Source organism: Maylandia zebra, linkage group LG7, assembly GCF_041146795.1.
Source record: "Maylandia zebra isolate NMK-2024a linkage group LG7, Mzebra_GT3a, whole genome shotgun sequence".
Taxonomy (NCBI): domain Eukaryota; kingdom Metazoa; phylum Chordata; class Actinopteri; order Cichliformes; family Cichlidae; genus Maylandia; species Maylandia zebra.
The window spans coordinates 9,158,533-9,179,861 of NC_135173.1; the positions used below are offsets into that span (position 1 = coordinate 9,158,533).

The window sequence follows — 21,329 nt, forward strand, 5'->3', positions numbered from 1 at the left end:
TATATATTACCAGTAACTTTTCAGATCAAAAGGTGATAAAGTTCAGATTTCTTTTCACCATATCATTGATGAAACTTACTTTTTTTTTAAATTTGAGCATCAGGGACAAGGCTGTTAATTGTTAAGGTCAAGGTTAAGCATGTGAATGTACTCTGTGTGAACACTCGAGAGCAACAGAACATGATCTGGGATGCACTGAACAGGTTCCTGAAAACTGTGGAACAAACCAAAAATGCTTATAAATATGTGACCTGGAAGCTGTTGCACTGTCTGCACCTGTAAACTCCAGGACACGTTTACAAACAATTTTCGTTGTTATTTGCGCTGCAGCTGCAGGTTAGGGTGGAGTTACTGTATGTGTGTGTGTTTACAAGTAGTTTTAAACCTTGTGATCCACAAAACAGCATAACAGTAAAAGAAGAATTGACTGCGTTACAGTCAGTGCGGGAGCGGCGGCTTTGCTCGTGCGCGATTCATTTGCAGTTTGGACGCACGTGAACATCTCCTGCCCTGACAGCGGCTGGAGGAGGACTATCCTCCGCCTGTGAGTGCTTTGGCACGAGCGAGGTGCCCACGGCAGCACCCGCTGCTTGTTGAGAGTAAGAGCAACAAGCGCTTTCACGTCAAAAGTCGTCATAAATAAGCCTCCAATAACACCAGAAAAAGCCGCCAGATTTGTCGCAAGTCGCTTTTTAGAAAAAGAAAAAAAACGACGCTAAGGGGGGTTTGAAAACTCCCTAAATATAGCGACAAAATCGCTAAGTTGGAAACACTGTTTGGACTGTTTTCAGGGTATTTAAAAAAAAATTCAAAACAAAACCGTGCGTCACAATGGGTATTCTCTGAGTATGCGCAGAATTACGCACAGCTGTCATGTGATCCTGTGATCGAACAAAGGATCAAAGGCTCAAAGAGCGCTGACGTCAAATTCGCTGCCACAAAAGTCTATAAATAGCCCCTCTTCACCTTTGCAAACACAGTTTTACTTGGAACATTTTCAGAAACAGCGAGTTGTGTTTAGCAAACCAGAAACCTTTCAGAAAGGGACTATTTTAAAGTTAAATAATTAAGCACACGTATTTTTCTTTCGACACGTTGCATTAAGCTTTTAAAGAAATGTCACGAGAAATAGTCAATAATTCACAGTCTGACAGAGCGATTCCAGCGGAATCACAAAGACTATATGGGTTAGTGGAGAGAGAAATATCGGATAGAGACCTTCAAATGAAAATACAAGAACAAATTAGTACGATGCATCGTGATGTCAAGGAAGAGTTAGAGAGACTTGAGCACCAAGTGGGAGAAGCTCACCACAAAATAACAAAAAAAGAAGAGATAATAGAAAAACAGAATAGAGAAATAGATCACAAGACTGAACAAATAATTGAGCTGAAAAAAGAAATATGTGTTCTTCAGCGTCGGGTGAGACAGGCTCTGGATGAAAAACAGTCAAGGGTGGATTCTCTGGAGGCTAAATTGCAGGAACAGGTTAACACCGTTCAAATGATGCACCGTGACTTTCTGGAAAAGGAAGAATATCTCCTTAGACAGAACAGCAGCATTGCTGCTCAGTTGTCACTTATTGAAAGGGAGAGAGACGAACTCAAGAAAACTTTAGAGCCTCTTGAGTACCAAGAACAACAGTCACAGGTGGAATCTCTGGAGGCTCTGCAGCTGGAGAATTTTGCTCCTGAACCTGAGGAGCTTTTTTTTCCTGCCTTGGAACCACCTGTGGTCCTGACACAGGAGAATTTTGCTCCTGAACCCGAGGAGCTTTTTTTTCCTGCCTTGGAACCACCTGTGGTCCTGACACAGGAGAATTTTGCTCCTGAACCCGAGGAGCTTTTTTTTCCTGCTTTGGAACCACCTCCTGACGTGGTTCCGACACAGGAGAATCTTGGTCTTCAACCTGAGGAGCTTGATTCTGCTGTCTCAGAACCATCTCCTGACGTGGCTCCGACTAGTGGTTCATGGCGTCATGGTGCCAAACGCCTACTTAAAATAGGTTTAGGTGTTGCCGCAGTAGGCCTTATTATAGCTGCAGGTTACTGGGGCTTTTCAGTGCTTAACAGTGATTGCCTATTTAACTCTGTCTATGGCCTCGTTGAGCCATATTGCCACCTTGGTGATCGATTAGTCCCTTTTTAAAGACTAGTAATGATGGACTGCTTTTCATCCACAGTCCAGAAAACCATACGTTGTTCATATCAGACAACATAAGCAACATTTAGCTAACTTGTGCTCTCATTTTTCTTTTCTTTTGCCTCTCACCCCCCAACCAGTCGCGACAGATGGCTGCCCCTTCCTGAGCCTGGTTCTGTCAAAGGTTTCTTCCTGTTTAAAGGGAGTTTTTCCTTTCCACCGTGCCTAGTGCTTGCTCACAGGGGATCATTTGATTGTTGGGGTTTAATTTGTTAAAAAACATAACAAATTAGGTGAGGGGTTCACATAATAGAGAGCACAACAAAAACTACAAATTTTTAAAAAATTTGTTAGTTGCAAATCAAAATAAAGACAACAGTTTCTGAAAAACATCTCTTACGGGTCTGTTTATTTGCTTAAATGAATACTTGTATTTTTTGTCATAGAAGAATATACATTGTCTTAAGTATTTAATAATTTTAAATTTAGCCCTGCGCTGCATGAGATAAACTGAGATGAGATAAACACAGACGGCTGTCGAGGCCTGGCGAGGGAAAGTTCCTCTTCAACCTCCAAACTGAACCCAGTTTGTTACTCGCAGCATCGCAAAATTAGACACAGCAATTTCTTAGAGTCTGGTTTAAGTCCTGAAATGACATCTCCTTACCTGTCACGATTCTGGGTCAGTTTGACCCAGTATTTTGAGTTGTTATGTTTTGGTGTGTTTTTGCATTATGGATAGTTTTCTTATTCTCTTGTGGTGCTTTTGTTGGTTATGATGATGATGATGATGATTATTAATCTATGTTTTAGTTATTCTTGTTTAGGGATTAGTTCTTAGGTTTTGTGTTCTCATGTTTTTTGCTGGTTTAGTTCAGTGTCTAGTCTGTCTCTCTCTGTCCGTGTCTTAGTTTAGTGTGTATTGTTTCCTGTTTTATTTTGAAGGATTGTGTCTTATGTCAGTGTGTCCAGCTTCGATCCCCTGACTCGTTAGCCCCAATCTCTCCCAGCTGTGTCTCCCTCCTGTTTTCAATTCCCTGATTACTTCCTTGTGTATATTAGCCCTGTGTTTTCCATTGCTCAGTGTTGCGTCGTACAGGTTATACCTGTGTGTTTTTGTGTTCAGTACTTTCATGTTCAGTACCCTTGTTCAGTTCATGTTTTGTTTTCTCCAGCAATAAAGTTGAGGTTTTAAGTTACAATTTTGTGTTCGAGTCCTGCATTTGGATCCTCATCTCTGCCTGCCCGCACACAAAGCCCTGACATTTCCAGCATAGAAGCATTCACAGTCATTACACTGTATGTACACTATATTTTGAAAAAAAGAAGAAAAACAGAAAGCCAAATAAGAAATACTTCTAAGCAGTAGAAGGTTGTTGACAGTAGCAAGCTACAGGTCTCTCAATATCTTACTGTTTAACTTTTGTGTTAACTAGATTGACATTATTGAAGTCAAGGTTAAATTTTAGTAATGGTGGTTTCAAAAATAGTTTCAATGCACTGAAAGGTGATCCAGAAGTAGAAGAGTCATCAGTGAATAATGAAACTGGAGATGTCACTTCTAGAGCAGGACATCTGACTTAAGTCTAATGAACCACGTGCCATTCATTCTTCTTAAATATTTATCACAGTAGTTCATTAAAGAAAACCCGAGAGTGCGAGAGAGAGAGAATATGAACTTAAATTAAATAAATGACTCCAATAAGTAAGAAAGGAAACATTCTAAAGTCTCATTGTACTGTCGCCTCTGTCAGTGCGCCCTAGGGTGGCTGTGGCTACAATGTAGCTTGCCATCACCAGTGTGTGAATGTGTGTGTGAATGGGTGGATGACTGGATATGGAAAGCGCTTTGGGGTCCTTAGGGACTAGTAAAGCGCTATACAGATACAGGCCATTTACCATTTTTTGCATCGCACAGTTACTTTTTTTGTGACGCAATTGTGAGTAACTGTGCGTCACAATACAATATTATATGACGTAATTTTTAAAAAGTAGAACGATACAGTCCTTTTGAGTTACAGAGTCGGAACGCTTTTCTTGGTTCCGGTCGTACGGACGTTTTAGAGTGCAACACAAAGGAGTCACGCTTGCACGATATCAACACTGACAGTTGGTACAGGTTTTTGTGTGTTTGCTGTTAAGCAGTGGAGTAAACCATGGAGGTCCTGGGAGGACAGTTTAGCGACATAACCCCACTGGAGCTGGCGGCTCCTGTCAACACTGTAGCTGTGAGTATGAAGACCGGAAAGGACCGAAAGTCTAGCAGCACGAGCACAGAGATGCTAACGCTAGCGTGGAGGCTGTTAGCTCATAGAGATGCAGAGTGAAGGGGAACGTCCTGTGTCCCAGTTTGTTGTTTCTGATAGATATTGTTTCTAGTGTACAATTTGGAGAAAGTGCATAAGTATGGACACAGTTCGAATAGTTTTCGCGTTATGAATAAAAACGGACTTGTTGTTTATTTGCTCGTTTTCCCTTTTTAACAGGAAAAATGGAAGTTGTTACCAGCCTCTCACCCCCCCAACCAGTCGCGACACCCTCTCTGTACAGAGTTGTCATGTAGGAAATACTATTAGTAGATTGCTCTATTTTTCGCTTTATGTCTACTTTTTACTTGCTTTATTTCCACCTCTCAAAAATGTAACTTGTAACTTACCCACAGAACTTGTGAACTGTTCAGAAAATATAACCCACAGGATTTGAGAGAAAAGGGACCAGTAAGTGCAAAATGCAAACTTATTTCAGGCATTTCAGCTTTGTTCTTGCAGCACTTTCTAGAAGCACATATGTAGCCTAGGGTTGCTTACTGTGCCCATTCTTAGATGGGTCTTTAAACCACCGTAAAACTACACTCATACATGAAGAATACAAAACTCAAACGTCATTAAAAACCTAGAAAGGATATGATGCAAGGGACAAAAAGTTAAAAGGAGGGACATAAAGCAATAAACAGCAATAAACTCAAAGAAATCTTTTTGACTTTTGATCTTCACCTTCTTGCTGAGTGTTATAAGAGCACTGCTGCCTCTCATGTTTGTGCAGGACATCTGAAGCTACAGCCAGTGTTTGGCTTGCTTATCGTAGCACAGAGGAGGCCTCTACGTGCTAGTAGTGCTGATTTTCTAACACTGGAAAATAACTCAAAATGTTAGAAATATTCCAGTGTTAGAAAATCAGCACTGCTCAGTGTTAGCCATTGTTAATCTTCAAAACTGACTAGGTTACTTTTAAACATATAACACTGTCAAAAGTGTTACAGGTTTTTTTTTTTGGTTTTTTTTTTTTTTTTACAGCCACTAGGACACATTTCTCAATACTTAGGTCACTTTTGCAAAACTCTTCACACAACTCCTCTAACTGACCTTCAGCTTGGCAAAGCAGTTCATTTCACATTCAAAATGCACTACAACTACCAAAACACTTTATTCAGGTCTCAAATAAACTCATTCTTCCAGAACACTAGCAAAGGTTGACAGCCGACAAACACACTTTGTCACCCACAAAACAATGACCTAAAAAACACTAACAACATGTAGCATTACACAGTGTTTTCTTGTGTAAAACAAGGACACATCTCTGTTTATAATTTCAATATATGTTACTGGAATGAATCAGACATCATGTATTTATGTTTATGTATTTTTATTTTTTTGCACTAAGTAATCCCAAAATACAAGAATTTGTATACACACCATCCACTGATACACATACAATAGTAATGCTAATCTACTCGGTCTTCTCCATTTGGCCACAGGTTCTCATCCACATCACATCTTATGTCATCTAGGGCGATACACCTAGGAAAGAATCTCCTGGCATGCCTGATCCATCCCTGGCAATCTTCTGCTGATATTTCCAGGCATCCAGCATTCATTGCATCCAGGAGGGACATTTGATCATGTGGATGATGGTGGTAAAGCTTCCACCGCCATGAGGAAAAGAATTCCTCTATGGGGTTGAGGAATGGAGAGTAAGGTGGGAGGAAAAGAGACTCCATTCTGGGATGGGCTGCAAACCACTTGGTGACTGCACGGGAGTGATGAAATGCCACGTTGTCCCATACAATTATAAATGTTGGCTGATTCCTTCTCTCTGCATCCCTTTCCTCACCTAGCACAACCCGTCCATAGAGATCATGCAGGAACGCAAGGAGCCGTTCAGTGTTGTATGGCCCAATTAGTGGTCTGTGTAACAGCAGTCCATCGGTGGATATTGCTGCGCACATTGTGATGTTGGCACCCCTCTGGCCTGGGACAGTCACTGTGGCTCTCTTCCCAATCACATTCCTCCCTCGTCGCCGTGCTTTGGCCAAGTTGAAACCTGCCTCATCCACAAAGATGAAAATGTGGTGCGTTTGCCTGCCTTCAATCTCCATGACTCTCTAACATAAATCCACAAGGCAACATAAGCTGTTACAGTAGTAAATTTGTAAAAATTGTCTTTGTGTGTGTTTGGTTTTGTTCAAAAACAGATCTGTATTTTATTGTGATCTTACCTGGACATACTGGTTCCTGAGTTGCTTGACATGTTCAGAGTTCCTCTCAAAAGGCACAGTGTACAACTGTTTCATCCTGACCTGATGTTTTTTCTGGACTTTAGAAATTGTTGTTATGCTTACACTGTGAATATTTGCGAAAGTAACGTTGTCTGCCAAGACTCTGTCTAATTTCAGTGAGTTTTATCCCATTGTTTCTGATGACCATATCAACAATGGCAGTTTCCTGCACATCAGTGAACATCCGTCCTCTCCCTCCTATGTGAGGTAACTGTTGAGTCCTAAGCAGAAATGCAACAAAAATTACACAAAAGCTTATTTACTTCTGAAATGTGCAAATGCCCCTGCAGAATACAAGTTACCTGTTGGTTTGCCGGAAAACTCTAACAATAGATGCCACTGTAGAGCGTTGCAGATTTGGCTGCACTCTCTGACCAGCCTCTCTCATTGAGTGACCATGATTTACTACATGATCAATTACAGTAGCTCTGATCTCATCTGAGACTACAGCTCTTGATCTTCCTCTTATTCTTCTTCCACCACGCATACCTCGCCCCCTCCCAGCCACTCTTCTTCCTCTTTCAGCCACTTCTCCATTTCTGGCTGGGTCCATGTTTACATCACAAAACAAACCTATTCAGCAGTTGTCTCCTTTTGTAATGAAATTGAAGGCGTAACACCTGTGTAGATGTTCATCTACAATGAGAATCAGCTGTTGCTGGTTAAACTGCACTTTTAGATTTAAAATATGTTTCAATAAAATATTGCTGTTGAATTTTGCTGTCTTATTCAGTTTTGCATTATGTTATTGTTTTGACCATAAGTTTAAGTTTTGAAAACAGTATGTAAGTACATGCAAAATGTCCTGTACGTACAAAGATTTTTGGCAGTTGTGTCTGAGTGAGAAAATAATTCATGAAATTTGAGAGATGTAGTCATTGAATGCATTTTGTGCCAAAACAATGATAACTGATCCTCAGTTTAGCCCACATAGACTTCTGTTGTGCTCACTGTGTGAGGAGTTTTGCAAAAGTGACGTAAGTATTGAGAAATTTGTCCTAGCGGCTATAAAAAACTGTAATTTAACACTCAACAGTGTTGTATTTAACACTCAGAGGTGTGGACCCATATATAGACACTCTATAGTGTTAATTTAACACTGGAGATTTTGCTGTGTGCTTCCACAGCCAATTTAGAAACTTATTCTCATTCTCATGTTTGTGTGACCTGCTGCTCACCAAAAGGATCATAAAAGCAGGAAGCTTACCACACAAGAAACAGATCTGTCATGGCTACTGAATGGACTCACGCGCAGACAGTTCTTTCTCAGAGAACAAAAGGAGATTTATTTACAACAGGGATCACCTCAGTGCTATATATATGTACAGTGAGTTGGGAGGGGGGTCCAGCGCTCCAAGGAGAGAAGGAGGGGGGAAATCCACACACACGCTTCCTCTTCCACACAGTCACCGCCACAGCTCCTCCGCACACTCGCTCCAAAACTCCACACACGCTGCCACACCCGGGCAGGTAGTGATGGGTCGTTCTGTATCGAGGCTTCGGAGCGTGTGTCGAGTAATGGAGGGGGCGTTTCCGCGAAGCGCGTATCGAGGCTGCAGTATACCTCGCATTTCCAAGTGTGAGCCTTTGCATGCATGACGGAGAGAAAAGGACGCATTGACAAGAGGTTCCTCAGCTCAGGGCACTGCTGAGCCACCTTGGTTAAATAGGGGAAATATTTACAGGCCACATCAGAGCAAAGGAACGTAATATGTCCTGGGAAGCTAGCTGCCAACTTCCTCTGGAGAAAAAGAGGGTAAGCAAAGATCTCCCCTCGAAACATGTTCAATGCAGCTAAGAGGACTCCGTGGTGACAAACAGCTATTTCCACGCCCTCTTCATCCAACTTCCCAGTGGACTTTTTGGACGACTCCTTTGCTGCAGTCCAAGATGAAGATCCGCACAACCCTTTCCCTGGGACCTATACACCCAAAGATTTTAACATAAAAGACTCGGCATGATTAAGCCCTATCAGGGACAAACTTTTTAAAACAAATGCATAACAATTAGCTGAATTAGCCTTAAGTTACGCGAGACCTCATATCTCCCCAGGACAGCACTGACAACACAAAATAAAAATCATGTTGTTGTTTTTTTTTTTTTAAATACACATGGTGACAAAATTAAGTACACATTAAGATAAAGTAAAGCAAACAGTATTACGACAACACTAAGAGAAAAATAAAATAAATATCCACCCATCCATATATGTACACACACACACACACACACACACACACACGTATGTGTATATGGTTATGGCATTAACGTCATTTTAACAAGATTAACGCTAACAGCACTAATATACATGTGTATCTTACATGATTTGTGTGTCTCTGGATGTATTTCACAAACTCAGAATCTTCCTCATCTTTTTCAATGAAGACACCTTCAAAGTTCCCCTGCTCTGAAGTGCTGAACGAACACAGTGACAGTTGTTTGAAAAGAAACATTAAAATACATTTTTCTACAAATCCATATTTGACTTATGTACACAATGCATAACGTACCTTGCATTAGACTGAAAGCGATAAAGCTTGCGGTTTCCATCAACTGAGACGGCAAGCATGTCTGGAGTGCAGGCAGGGCAGCTAAAGCATGGCTCCTTGCACATCCTGTCCACCTCAAACTTTACAGCACTCCACTCCAAGAAACTTTTACTGAAGGCATCAGCTGATATTCGGCCAGTCTTTTACATAGAGGACATACAACAGAATATTCAAGGACAGTCATCATAAACATTGATTTACACAATTTCCTTAAACTTGGCAAATTTAGAAACTCACCCTTCCAAAATGGCTGTTCGTTCATCCAGCACTTTGACAAATGCCTTAAGTGACATCCCTGGTGCAGCCTTCTTAATGTCATTGTTACAGGAAAAATGATTCTATGTTTCTTTACCTTCTTTTAAATGTACAAAGATGCCTTTTGTCTGCCCTTTGCCTATGGTTAGATTAGTTTAGAATTATCTTTTTAGACTTTCTCAGCAAAGACATACTGTTTTGGGACATATTGTTTTAGATTGTTTTATCTCTCACAGCCTTCTCCCAGCTCTCTGCTGACGAGACTAGCGCCACATATGGAGTTGTTTATTTTATTTGTTTTGTATTTTCTTATCCTGTTCTCACTGTCTTTCCTATAAAAATTACCAAGCTACTGTGCATGGTGTGAGTTGTCCTTAGCAGCTCACCCGTGTACACGTTTGATAAAGAAAGTAACTTTGTCTCATTGTGTCTTTATTTCTCTTGGGTTTTTTACAGAGTTTTCCCCCAACATTTCTTGGTCCTTCGACAGCCGGATCGCCTCCATCGTGTCCCATCTCCGTGACCAGTCCACGTTGCTCGTCTGTCGACAGCCCACACACTAGGTGTGTGGTCAAAGACCAAGGGCGTTAAATTCGAGTCTTGGCCAACGTTCTTAGAAAGCGACCCACGGTGGTGGGGCCCGATCGAGGTGGACCAGACCCGGCGACACTGACCAGGTAGATACAGACACACTGACACAATCTTGCGTAAAATCGTATTTTAAATTCAGGGAATTTAAAATAGCGAAAGTAGCTCGTCGCGACTGGAAGCTCCCCACTTCTGTGGGTTTAAAGTAGCTCGTCGGCTGGTAGCTTGGAGCTCGTCGACTGGAAGCTCCCCACTCTTGTGGGTTAGGTTTGGAGCTCTGGGTAGCTCCCCCAGCTGGGTCAAGGGAATAAGTAGCTCGTCTACAGAAAGACTGGCAGCTCCCCTTATGATAAGGGTTCCGATCGCGCGAATAAGTGTGAATGTATGTGTGTGTATTGTTTTAATTAACGGAGCAAGCTGAATTTTCACGGTCCAATAAGAGACTGAGCTGCTCCTACTGTGTTTTTCTTTTACTGCTGTTCACTGACGTGCTGGTGAGTTGAGAGAACGGTCGAGTTCCGTCTCGTAAAGTTCACACCGCTTTTGGAAATAGTCCGAAAGTAGAAGGGCGTGTGAGCAACCACTCTCGTCTCTAATACCAGCGAAGGTGATAGCAGCTGTATTGTGTATATATTACTTAAACAAAAAATAAGTAAATACATAAATAAGATGGGTAAACAAGCAAGTGAAATTAAAACTCACTCCTGCTGACGAGCAGTGGTGAGAAAAGAAAAGTCCAGACGCCGGACAAAAACAGTGTCTGTAAACTGAGAGATTTAAGAAAACAAAATATAGACAGTCAGAAGAACAGAACTCAACTGCCAGTTTAGTAAAACCAGAAGACGAGACACTGTGCAGTTCCCACAATCCTTTTAGTAAACCATCACTCACTCCTGCAGCCGCATCTGCAGCAACACCCATATCAGGAAGAACATAATAATCCCTTATTAAGTGAAAACTAGAGATCACAGTAGTTTTGTAGTAATTTAAAAGGGTTGAAAACAGACCCCACTGAGTAGATATAAATATACAAAGTACGAAATAAAGATAAACAAAGGGAAAATTACAGTAGAAATTATCTTTAGAGTATTTGAAATTAATAATAGCAAGGATAACAACCTGTAAAGTGATATTAACAATGAAACACAGTTGGCATGATGACCATGCCCAGCATGTATAAAATGAATATAAAGCAAATAATTCACACGAAAATATTTTAATAAAATAAATAAGGTATATTAAGGCTGTGTCATTGTTCAGCCAAGGACAGTGTGTGAAAAGGTAACTGTCTCCACCCTGGGAAAAGGATGATTCTGCAGGTCATCTGAAGCCCTTGATGGATACAAAATAAAATATAAATAATATATTATAATAGAACTGCCTGGTCCGCCATGCAACAGAGAGAACAAATGTGACCGCAGATTGGATGAATTCTAAATTATCTGTTTGCTGAATAAGATGATCCTAACTAACAAATTGGCTCAGGAGTAGTATAATGGTACACACTGATAAAATATTATAATATGCTATTGCTGTTATATAAGACAAAGAGGATAATATTAACAATGACATAATATTAATATGAAGAGGCACCTTAATCGGTTATGATGTAAGGTGGATAACTGTTAAGCAGTAGTCTGCATCAAGCTTAAGGTTTGCTAAAACTCAGTGTAATGACATGTGAGATGAAGACAATACGGAGAATAACTAAACTAATGAAGTGCATAGAGGCACTTGACCAGCTTGAAACTTATCATCCTAGAATGACACATTGCTGAGATATAGAGCACACCTATAATAACAACCAATAAGCAAAACCCTGTAGACAACAGCTAAAACTACAGGATTGAGAAGCTGAATTAAATATGTAGACACTGCTAAGCTGATGAGCATGTTCCACATTTTCTTTTCTTTTTATTTATTTGTTTCTTTTAGAGCAGAAGCTGCTGTAACACACCCAAAGAAAGACTCTAGGTCTGACCAACCGTCTCAGTCGTGGGCAAAAAGATGTCAGTCAATAAAATTCTAAAAGATAATTTATTGACGAAAAATATATCAAGAGATAAAAGACAAAACAGTCCAGTGTCCCACTTATGAATTGTATAAAAACACACAGTCCCAAGGCCAGAGCCAGCTATGCCACACGGCCAAGTTACACTCCACATGTTGCCTTTAACAGGGTTAGAAGTTGTCCTTGGAGACCCACCACCCTGCAAGCATATAGTCAGTGGTCACTCAAGCCTCTGGAACTCTGCTGCCTTTAGGCTGTGGCATATAATAGGCCCTGGACTGTACAGAGAGACAAAACAACACAGCAGTGTTTGTAGTGTGGGCTATATGTAGACCAGTGTATCAGTGCAATCAAGTACACCTGCCTCTAATTAGTCCAACCCCATTCCAGCCATTGGCTCACCAAAATGTGACAAACACAAAACCACTCCCAACCCAGTGCAACTTCACACAATAATATAAAACTGAATTAACACAGGCACATTAGTCTACCATGTTACAAGCTGCATGCTATTAAAAGCCAACATATGCAGACTTCTGCCTTGTTCGGGTGGCAGCATTTTTCTTTTTCTTTTGTGTCCTGACACGTTTATGTTTTTTGTTTTTGTTTGATTATTTTGTTGGTTTTGGAAACGAATTTAAACGAACTTGTGACCATACTTGAGAATCACAGTGACACATAGTGATTAGGCATATGATTGAAAAATGCCTAGGTTTAGAGCTGTGAGCTATGAGCTGTGAGCAATGCAAAGTTAAATATATATATTTGTATAAATGGGAAACAACCCTAACTTGAAAGTTTGAAATGTGTGAGATCCATGCATTGTTTGAAGAACTAGAAATTATCTAAAACTGCCTTAAGTGAAAATGTAGAGTTGCATCTATTCTCCCAAACAAAAAAAACAAAAAACAAAAAAAGGGAGAAGAAGCATTCTGTAACTTAGAAATAAGGCTGACGTGTTGACAACAGACTAAAACACTAATTCGCAGGTGGCTATCAGGAACAGAGAGGCGAGCAAAGTCACAAACACCAAGGCTGCAGACAGCCACGCAGAAACAGCAGATAACATAGAGACAACGCCTGCTAGAACCGTGGAGAGGAAGGTCACTTCACACGAGATTGTTGCGCATGTGAAATACACAAAGATAAACAAATAACCATTTATATAGACAGCCAGTATGTTTTCTCTGCTGTGCATCATTTTGCAAAAAATCTGGAAAACCAGAGGAATGATTACACCAACTGGCAAACCAGCATGCCAACCTCTTACAACGCCTACTGACTCTTTCATTACTACAGGCAACAATTTTGCTGACAGAGCAGCAAAATAGGCGGCACAACAGGCAAACATCACATTGATGGCAGTAAACACACATCAGATTCCACTGGATGTGTTGAAAAATGAACAAAAAAGCAGCAAGCACAGCAGAGCAGGCAAAATGGCTAAAACACGGTGCAGTTCTGACAAACGACTTAATGATGTGTTATGGCAAGCCAGTGTTGCCAAAATTCCTCCACAAAATGGCGGCATTAGTGACTCATGGCTGTACGCATTTGTCAACGGGGGGACTGACCAGTATTGTCAACTCTCATTTCTACACTGTAAATTCTACACAATACTCTCATTTCTACACTGTAAATTCTACACTGTAAATTTTGAAACCTCAGCAAAACAATTTGTCAGAACATGCATGACGTGTCAAAAATATAATGCTCAGGGAAACCTGAGACCACACAATCCATATGGACTTTATTGAGCTAAATGAATGCCAAGGGTAAAAATACACCCTAGTGGTTATAGATGTATTCTCAAAGTGGCCAGAAATCTACCCAGTGAAAAAGGCAGATACAATTTCAGTAGCAAAATGTATGTCTAAGTTGTAGGAAAATAAAGAGATGATTGTAAATGACGAAGAATGTAATGATGTCTATCAAGTGTCTTGCAGATCACAGCCCGGTGACTGGGTTCTGATCAAAGTGCTCCAAAGGAAAAACTGGAGCTTGCAAAATAGCGGAACGACCATCTTGCATCCATCAGAGCCAGTAAGTGAAGCCATCTAAACACAGCTGACGGCAGGCTCGCCCACTTGTTGTGATCTCGCCCGGTGGAGGGGTCAGCTTTCCTGGCCGGGGGGTCTACTCGCGACAGGAGGGTGTGTTCCGTCGTCATGAGGTGGTGGCTCTTAACAACTGCAGTGGCCCTGACCATGGCCGGGCTCCTCACCTTTGCTTCCGTGAGGGACAACAAGTCACGTTATATGGAGAAAAGGCAGACACTGTATGACAAAGGAAAGTACACCAAGTTTCCCCATGGCTATGCCACTAATTTCTGGTGGCAGTTTATGAACACTACAGCTTACTTGAATAATAAAACTGACTGCTATGCAAATACATATGCACTTTCTGCCCACCGAGGAACGAGAGGAAGTGTATGGACTGTTCACTCAACGAAACCTGTGCCAGTAACACGACGCTGATGAGCCTCAACTGTCGCTCAAACTACAGCTACCGAATGCCACTACAAACAAAGACTCAGTACCAGACAGGATGTGCACGGACGGCACCCAGCAGTAGAGGAACCAGAGTTTTGGCTGACTGGTACTTCCTATGTGGCAACAAGGCTTATCTGTCACTCCCTGAAGGTTGGGGAGGTCTGTGCGCCCTGGTGGAATTATCAGATCACGTTTTCTTCATGCAAAGTGTTGCACATCACCCAAGCAGCCGGCAGAGACGTGAAGTGGACATCGCCTCCCCCAATTCTTTCGGCATTACAGTGGACACTGGAGTGCCAGGAGAGTTTCGCATCTGGGGAGGAGGAGTGAAATTCTTACAGAGCTTGATCCCCGGCATTGGAGTTGCCGAGGTGCGGGATCACGTGGAGATCAACCGATATGCTCTGCTACGACACATCAACTTGACTAAGACCCTGGGAACCGTCTTAGCAGGAGAGCAGCAGGCCATCAGAACGATGGTGCTGCAGAACAGACTGACTCTAGACCTGCTAACAGCATCACAAGGAGGAGTTTGCAAGCTGATCGGGGAAACATGTTGCACTTTTATCCCTGATGGATACAAAGCTGGAGGAGACATTTATGAAGCTTTGCAGAATTTGTCCATTCTGCAAAAATATGTCACTGACCACACATCTGGAGCAGCTACACCGCCATGTCTAAGAGTAATGATTTCAAAGATGATAACAACTACAATGACTGCTTATATTGCCGTGCCTGAAGAAGAACAACATCCCGTTGCAATTCTGTTAGAGGAGAACTTGTACTAGCTGCTAATAAATGATGTGGTGATTAAAAATGACTTGTCAAGTGATCATGCACTGATTAAAACATTAGTAGGTTATGCAAGTTTTCATGCTATTATTTTTTGAAGTCTTCAGTTTTAAACATAAAGTTTTCATTTTAAATATGAAGTTTTCATTATTTTACATATAAAGTTTTCAATTTAAGGTTTGCATCATTTTAAATATAAGGTTTTCATCCTTGTATTTTTTGAAGTTTTCATTTTAGTTTTCATCCTTTTATTTTTTGTAGTTTTAGTTTTATTATTTTTTCTTGTTTATTCCACTTGTTATTTCATTTACTATGTTTTTCTTTTTATTATTTTCTTTTGTTTTATTCTTTAGACCAAATGACTGCCATTTCTGCTATGCTGACATTTTGAAGATTTTGGAAATTAATAATTGCCTAACATACTTAATAAATAATTTTCATAGACAATTGTTGTATACATTTAAAATAAGTTAAACAGGGGGGAATGTTACAGGAAAAATGATTCTATGTTTCTTTACCTTCTTTTAAATGTACAAAGATGCCTTTTGTCTGCCCTTTGCCTATGGTTAGATTAGTTTAGAATTATCTTTTTAGACTTTCTCAGCAAAGACATACTGTTTTGGGACATATTGTTTTAGATTGTTTTATCTCTCACAGCCTTCTCCCAGCTCTCTGCTGACGAGACTAGCGCCACATATGGAGTTGTTTATTTTATTTGTTTTGTATTTTCTTATCCTGTTCTCACTGTCTTTCCTATAAAAATTACCAAGCCACTGTGCATGGTGTGAGTTGTCCTTAGCAGCTCACCCGTGTACATGTTTGATAAAGAAAGTAACTTTGTCTCATTGTGTCTTTATTTCTCCTGGGTTTTTTACAGAGTTTTCCCCCAACAGTCATAGAAAGACTGAAAGACATCCATTGAAAACAGGGTGCAGAAATTTAAGGTGCCAGGCCAATATCCACTACCCAGGATGTCCTTAACTGAGGGGGACCACATTAGGCCACAGCTGGTGCAGCTCACCACTGGCAGTGCAAGGTTATAACGGCCTTTAGAAAGGATCAGGATAAATTCAGTCATGGCTCAAAGCATTCATTTTTTTCATGTTGTTTTCAAATCGGTCTGGTAAATCCAAATGACCTTTGACAGGTGCCCACATATACTGCGGGCCGAGGGTAATTCAAACCAAGATAGCAATGCACAATTTGCAATAAAACCTCCAAACTAGGGCTGCCACAAACGATTATTTTGATAGTCGACTAGTCACCGATTATTTTTGCGATTAGTCGACTAATCAGATCATCATCCATTGGACGTACAGCTTATTGCACCAGCAGCGTCTGCTCTTATATAACTATCATTAGCTTACAGCTTTAAGTGTTTAAGGTACGTGCTAACTAAAAATAAAGACAAGATGATAGTTTATTAAATTTTAATGAAATTAGCAGATTGTCTCGGTGGAGTTTAATAAACTCCTTGCTATCTAAAATATAACAGGACACCGGAGTAAATTCTCGAGCATCTCACATAGGGCTGGGTATCGTCACTGATTTCTAGAATCGATTCAATTCCGATTCACAAGGTCCCGAATCGATTCGATCCACGATTCGATTTAATTCGATTTAATTCGATTCTATTTAAATCTGGGAAATTTTGACAGTCAGAAATATTATAATTCAGATCAGTACATTTACATATTTTTGTATCAATAAAAAGGAAGCTGACACACGCAAGACTTTATCACAGGTGTGAGCGTTACAGCAGAGGCCTTTGTGTCAAAGTAGCTGAAGATAAAACACAGAAAAACATGAAGGTGATTTTCCTGGCCTGGGATTTTATAAAAATATTCTGCAGTACATCAAAAACGAAAGAAAACCATTAATCAATATATGAACATTACCTCTGAAGTTACAGCGGTTTTATTAGAGACACGGTTAAGCGTTTTGCATTTTGAATAATTTTAAAAAGTTTAAATTTGTTCAGTATTGAACGGCAGAAATTAGGTTTTCTTTTCGGAAAATGTAAAAGGGAAAAAAAACAGCGGCTGACAGCGCTGTAAACAACAGTAGACTGGTGTGTAACAAGCAAGCCAATAATGAAGAAAGGGAAACTGTTCTTGAAGTACAGAGAGAGAGAGAGAGGGAGAGAGAGCTGCGCATCGCGGTGGAAGCAAAACAGTGAAAGTCAGAGTGAATTCATGACGATGTTTATGTAAAGCGTTTGGATCTTCTTTTGCTGCTGGTTCGGTCAATATTGTTTGGAGAGAGATCAAACTAACAGCTTTAGAATCGGCTCATTAAGGGCGTGAACACAAAGCGCGATTCAAAGAATCAGCGCGATGTCGGCTTTCACCCCCACCGTGAGAAAGGCAACATCTAACTGATTCTGATCCGCGGGTCGTGCTGTGTGTTTAAGTCTATGTGCAGAATCCGTGTACCTGCTCTCATTTACTGTCTTAGCTGTTTGGTGGTTCTTGAAATTTTGTGAGATGTCACCAGAGATTCTGGCATTTCGGGCAAAATAAATTTATATTAAAAAAATCGATTCAGGATTTTAATGAATCGATTTTACGTTATCCAAGCCAGAATCGATTTTAATCGATGAATCGATTATAAAAACCCACCCCTAATCTCACACTTCTGATAATCAGCTGTCTGCTTGATGTTTATTCAGCTGTGTAAAAACTATAACTTTAATCTCAGCCAAACCGATTTACTCAGGAACAAATAAAATACTGAAAAAAGCCAAATAACATTTAGAAGTTATCCACCAAGTGACTTCTATATCATGTTTAACCTGAGTAGCGAAATTTGCCGGGAGTCCGGTGTTCTCACGGCTCTTGAGCCTAGCCCCTGGTTAGCTATCGAGCTAGTGGGTAACAGACGGCTCCGAAAACGTAGGAGCGCTTTTGAAAATATGTGGTGTCTTGATAAACTGAGCAGATATTTGAGGTTTACACAGCTACATTCTCGCCTGAAAATATGTTAAACGTTTATTTTGTGACCCAGAAAGAATAATAAGAGTAATATTAAAACTAACTAGCTGCCGCCATTGTTGGAAACTGAGCTGGGCCGCGCTATGAATTCTGGGACACAGCTTCTTCTTCTTCTTCGGGGTTTAACGGCAGCTGGCATCCTTGTACATGCAGTGCTGCCATCTTCTGTTTCAGTCCGTTATTACACTCTTAAATCCTACTACTTATACCTGCGTCTTTTGGGATCTTACAAAGCTTCAAACGACGCGTCGACTATTAAATCAGTCGTCGACGATTTTGATAGTCGACGTAATCGTGACTAGTTGACTAATCGTGGCAGCCATACTCCAAACACATCTATTGTGTATGTAGTGTGTGACAAAAGGGCAACTTACCATTTATGGTTACAAGAGCCACAATTGCGCCGCGTGAAACCTCAACGTTACCTGCTGGGCAGTCACACACATGTTCTGGCCTTTGCACAGGCAACAGCCGAACTAACATTAAAACACACAATATATATATAAAAAGGAATTGGAAATTAACTGATACACAACAAATATACAATAACAGCACCCACTCATAGTACATAGCAAGAAATGCATAAGACTTAAAAACCGTACCTAAACTGTGATGAAGGCTGCAAAAACCCTCCTGTTACTGCCTCTCTGTTGTGCAGGACAAAGCGTGTGTGAACTGCAATATCACAGTCAGCACAAAGGAATGGGAGAGGCAGGCAGTCCAGACACCTCACAACTACTTGTTTGCCACACTGACACACACGGTGTGACTGTGGATCCAGAGTAGCTAACATATTATCTATAAGACAAGGCCTGGCCTCTTTCCACTTTTGCGAGGACACCATATTTCTGATCGCCCAGTGAGTAGCAGCTGACTCAGACGACGTCTCACAAGTCATGGCTGCGTCCTCTTCTCCATCCTCCAACAACTGAAGGAGCTCCTGACGAAGCACCTCAGTTCCATACACTAACAGAAAAAAAATAAAGGAAGAAACTCTTCCACAAAGTGAAAAACACTCTAGGCAGTATGTTTCTTAGGACTGCACAAAAGCCCTGCCTAACTCAACTATAACAACAAATATAAAAGTAAACAGAAATCACAACATATACAAGAAGGTAAAGTACCTTTTGTTGGGTTGACACTGGCAACATAACTAGGTTCTTCACGTGGACATTGATGCTGCTCTCTGGACACTGGGAGGAAAAAAAGAGATTGAAGAATATTTACTTACTGAAATTCTTTGGTGAAAACAAGTTGTGAGATAAAATCATTGGTTGTGTGAACACTGACCACGTGGCATGCAACTAGTACATCGACTGGTTGATGGTCTTTGAGGAATAAAATCTCCCTGTCTGTCTGTCACGTGTTTTCCAGCGCACTGGTCTTGGCTGAGGTTCACTCTGTGCATCATTCTACGCAATTAACAAGGAAAAAAGGGAACACCTAAAATACAGTCCATAAAGCAAAGATTATCAAACATCTTAAGTTAACCAACTTAATTTGACAAACTTATATATACACATATATAAAAAAAAATTCAAATAATATAACGTTTACTCCGTACAAAATATTAGACAAGCGTGTTCCCTCTTTAACAACTGTTTCCACTAAAAATATTACCTGCATATCTTGAAGGAGTTCGTCAGCAGCCTGAAGCTCTTCCTCCAGCTCGGGATCCTCTGAATCGCTCATTTTCAAGCTAAAGAGGAAAGAGATTTTTGCAGAACTCTGTGACATAAACGCATAACTAACGCAACTCAAATGATTTTCAGTCTTGGCGCTCCAGTTAACGTTAGCATCATCAGTTTATAAAAAGCTAGCAGAACTCTAATGCAAAAACTGCTTTACGCACCATGTGAGGGTATTTTGCAGCACACAAGTCCTTTAACGTTTGTAATAGATTTAATCCATCATCGTTGGATTAAATGGCTAATGCTGCAGTAGCCACGTGTAGTCGTTACCTAGCAAGCATGCTGACGGTAGCTGTAGTCATTTTTAAATGCATTAAACCGTTTCGAGATCAGTCACCTCTGTTTGTTTGAAGCTTTTATGAAAAACAAACTTTGAAACACACATCAAGAGCCATCTATCCATCCATCCATCCATCCGCTTCCGCTTATCCTTTTCAGGGTCGCGGGGGGCGCTGGAGCCTATCCCAGCTGACATAGGGCGAAAGGCGGGATACACCCTGGACAGGTCGCCAGTCTGTCGCAGGGCTAACACATAGGGACAGACAACCATTCACACTCACATTCACACCTAGTGGCAATTTGGAATATCCAATTAACCTATCCCCACAAGCTGCATGTCTTTGGACGGTGGGAGGAAGCCGGAGTACCCAGAGGGAACCCACGCAAACACGGGGAGAACTTGCAAACTCCACACAGAAAGACCCCAGCCTGATGGTGGAATTGAACTCAGGACCTTCTTGCTGTGCGGCAACAGTGCTAACCACCGTGCTGCCCTATTACTTTAAATATGTATTTTTTACATACCTGCATTAGAATCAATCAGTTCCGCCTCATTTTCTTATTCTTATAAATGGGTCTCTCCATTCTCCCATCATCCTTTGCTTACACAGGTTGCATCTGATTGGTTGGAGCCGAGCACATCCAAAACTAACAGGAGTGGTGGATGAATCTATAAATGTGTTTTACGTGTGAAATGAAAATAATAAACCTAACAAAGGATTATGTACGTTAAATCTGAGCACTTTCAGCTCGTGAATCAGTTTGGAAAACACTGTGTGATGGCCACAACATGAAGCGATTTTATTGTTGCATTATCAGTGATACTTTCATGTGTTTTTGTTGAGAAATGTTAACGATGTCCATTAAAAGAAAGCATTAAATTAGGGAGAAAAACCCGTTCGCGGAGAGGGTCCCCGGTTCTCCAGTTAGATTGTGCTTCACAGCGTCATGTTTCGCTGTGACGGGATTATTATTGGAGTAA

At 40.8% G+C, this 21,329-nt stretch overlaps 3 long non-coding RNA genes across 5 annotated transcripts; 1 reads left to right on the forward strand and 2 right to left on the reverse strand.

Moving 5' to 3' along the window:
* The first annotated feature begins 4,069 nt into the window (after positions 1–4,069).
* Positions 4,070–7,412, forward strand: LOC105940596 (uncharacterized). Its single transcript, XR_013099297.1, has 2 exons — positions 4,070–4,370; positions 5,897–7,412. It is a non-coding gene; the product is annotated as an uncharacterized LOC105940596 (long non-coding RNA).
* A 544-nt stretch (positions 7,413–7,956) lies between these two features.
* On the reverse strand, positions 7,957–9,357 carry LOC111500492 (uncharacterized). Its single transcript, XR_013099296.1, has 3 exons — positions 9,208–9,357; positions 9,019–9,112; positions 7,957–8,618 (listed from the first exon to the last, which is right to left on the reverse strand). It is a non-coding gene; the product is annotated as an uncharacterized LOC111500492 (long non-coding RNA).
* An 8,382-nt stretch (positions 9,358–17,739) lies between these two features.
* LOC112435191 (uncharacterized) lies at positions 17,740–20,956 on the reverse strand. Of its 3 annotated transcripts, XR_013099650.1 has the most exons (6): positions 20,873–20,956; positions 19,998–20,076; positions 19,668–19,789; positions 19,502–19,570; positions 18,980–19,343; positions 17,740–18,853 (listed from the first exon to the last, which is right to left on the reverse strand). It is a non-coding gene; the product is annotated as an uncharacterized LOC112435191 (long non-coding RNA). The 3 variants fall into 3 exon arrangements; XR_013099649.1 differs by having other exon boundaries at positions 17,740–19,343; XR_013099651.1 differs by lacking the exon at positions 20,873–20,956 and adding an exon at positions 20,230–20,415 and having other exon boundaries at positions 17,740–19,343.
* Between the last annotated feature and the right edge of the window lie 373 nt (positions 20,957–21,329).